General features: G+C 43.2%; 1 non-coding gene across 1 annotated transcript; it reads left to right on the forward strand.

The window, feature by feature from the left end:
• Positions 1 to 235: 235 nt before the first annotated feature.
• Positions 236 to 362, forward strand: LOC115899814. Its single transcript, XR_004059417.1, has one exon. It is a non-coding gene; the product is annotated as a small nucleolar RNA SNORA40 (small nucleolar RNA).
• The last annotated feature ends 1924 nt before the right edge of the window (positions 363 to 2286 follow it).

Consider the following 2286-nt stretch of genomic DNA (forward strand, 5'->3'; position numbering starts at 1 on the left):
ACCTCAAGTGATTCAACTGCCTCAACCTCCCAAAGTGCTGGGATTACAAGCGTGAGCCACTGCTCCCGGCCTGAATGTCAGAGTTCTCACCAATCTCTGTTCTCCATACTGGGATTTCATCCAAATTCTAACACAGTAGAAAAATAGTATTTTGTTATCATAAATCATATTTTAATAATTTTAGGAAAAAAAGACGGGAAATGTACTTTGATGAGTAATATTTAAATATTACTTCTGCACTTATGTATGTTTTTGTTTGACTTGTGGACAAAGACTTACTGATAAGAGCAAAAAATAAATCTTCTTTGCAACCCAGAACTCATTGTTCAGTACGAGTTTTAATACATATAAGAAGGGAAACTATGATACCTGACACAGTTAACTGGTGGGAGTATTGATAGCAATAAAGGTTGGTTCCAGGACAGGCACCGTGGCTCATGCCTGCAATCCCCACACCGAGGTGGGAGTTTTGCTTGAAGCCAGGAGTTCAAAAACAGCCTGGACAAGAAAGTAACAAACACCTCATCTCCACAAAACTTGAAAAATTAGCTGGGTATTGGGACATGTGCCTATAGTTGTAGCTACTCAGGAAGGGGAGGCTGAGGCAAGAGGATTGAGCCCAGGAGGCTGCACAGAGCTTTGATGGCACCACTGTACTCAAGTCTGAGTAACAAAGACAGGCCCTATCTCTTAATTTTAAAAAAAGATTGATTCTAGGACTGTAGAATAGATAGTTAAACAGCATGGGATACAAGGAACTCCTCAGTTATGTTAATTTTGTATTCCAATTTCTTATTGACTTGATACATATGATGGCTTTTTGTTTTAAAGGCTTTTATCTTGAGAACATGGCGTCTGGAGCTAAAGGTATAGGCATATTCCACACATCTGTACTATTCTTGAATGTGATCGCTTAGGAATGAATATGATTTGAACTCATTCGTGTTAAGAGAGGGTGTCAAATTGAGAAGCAGGAAGACCCACCACCTACAGTAAAAAAGACTCTAAAGTAAATTGGTTGAAGAAATTAGATCCCAAAGAGTCTTGATGAATTTTGAAGTCTTCATCAGTATTTCCATATTGAAAGGAGATGAAAGGAGCCAAAATAGAAGAACTATTGGCTGACAGGACAACTGGATTAAAATAAGCCTCAGTTTCATTAAAAAGGGCTAACTTGAAGATAAATCTTTTGACTCCAGCTCTTTAGAGGATCTAAAGTGACCTTGATGGAGAGTGGAAGAAATCACAACATGGAATTCCTTGAAAAAAAAGTTATTGACTTTAAATTTAAAAAAATAATAAAAAATATTACTGAAGCGTAATACTTAAACTTCTATCTCACGCAAATCATGTCAGCCGGGCTGCCCTCTGCCTTGGGAACCAGCAGTAAGAGGCCAGGGAGAAGTGGGTTTGGGCACTCCCCTAGCTGTGGCTCCCACTCTCTCTGCTGCCTCTGGGCCCTCCAGTGTCAGGAACTAAGAGGAACGAGGATGAAAGACAGAAGAGACAAAAGTATTTCCACTTAGCTGGCGCAGTGGGTGTCTGCTTGTCAGACTCACAGTTGCTGCCCCTTGAACTGGTTCTCTAGAGACGCTGATGAGCATCCCTGCACCAAAGCATGTCCTGACACTTGAGGACCTGCATTCAGCTTCCGACTTGGCTAGTCCCCCTGTAGCTACCTTCTTGTGGGTTCCACACACCTAGCGGGCAGCACTTTTGAGTAGGCTACACAGGAAACCCATCTATCTGTCCTTGCCTCATACAGCTCACACAACACACCCCTTGTCTCCTGGCAGCTCTGTTTGTCTCCCACCTCTCCCTTCTCCAGGTGAGAGGTGCCACCTGCCTGTGTTCCATGTTTGCCCCAAGACTCTGGGACATGTGCCAAGTTCTCCAGTACTCCACACTCTCACAACCCGGTGTACAGAGGCTCACAAGCATCTGCCCTGATGGTGCTCAACTGCCTTTCTCCTCCTCCTCCTATCTCTAGGGAGGTTCTCTTAGAGCCCAACTCTGGATCTCCTACCCCAGTATCTCTTGACCTCTTGGAACTTCCCTCATGAGTCACTGGCCTTCTCCTACCTGCACTGTAGGAAGGTACCGCCATGCACTAGCTCCTTCTGCCTTCCATATGTGGGGCCTGCACTTCTCTTCTGAACGTCAGGATTCAGATTGATCTTTGTTCTCCACGCTGGGATTTCATCCAAATTCTTACACAATAGAAAAATGCACATTTTATTATCGTAAATCATAGTTTAGTAATGTCAGAAAAAAAGAAAGGACAGG

Source organism: Rhinopithecus roxellana, chromosome 9, assembly GCF_007565055.1.
Source record: "Rhinopithecus roxellana isolate Shanxi Qingling chromosome 9, ASM756505v1, whole genome shotgun sequence".
Lineage (NCBI taxonomy): Eukaryota > Metazoa > Chordata > Mammalia > Primates > Cercopithecidae > Rhinopithecus > Rhinopithecus roxellana.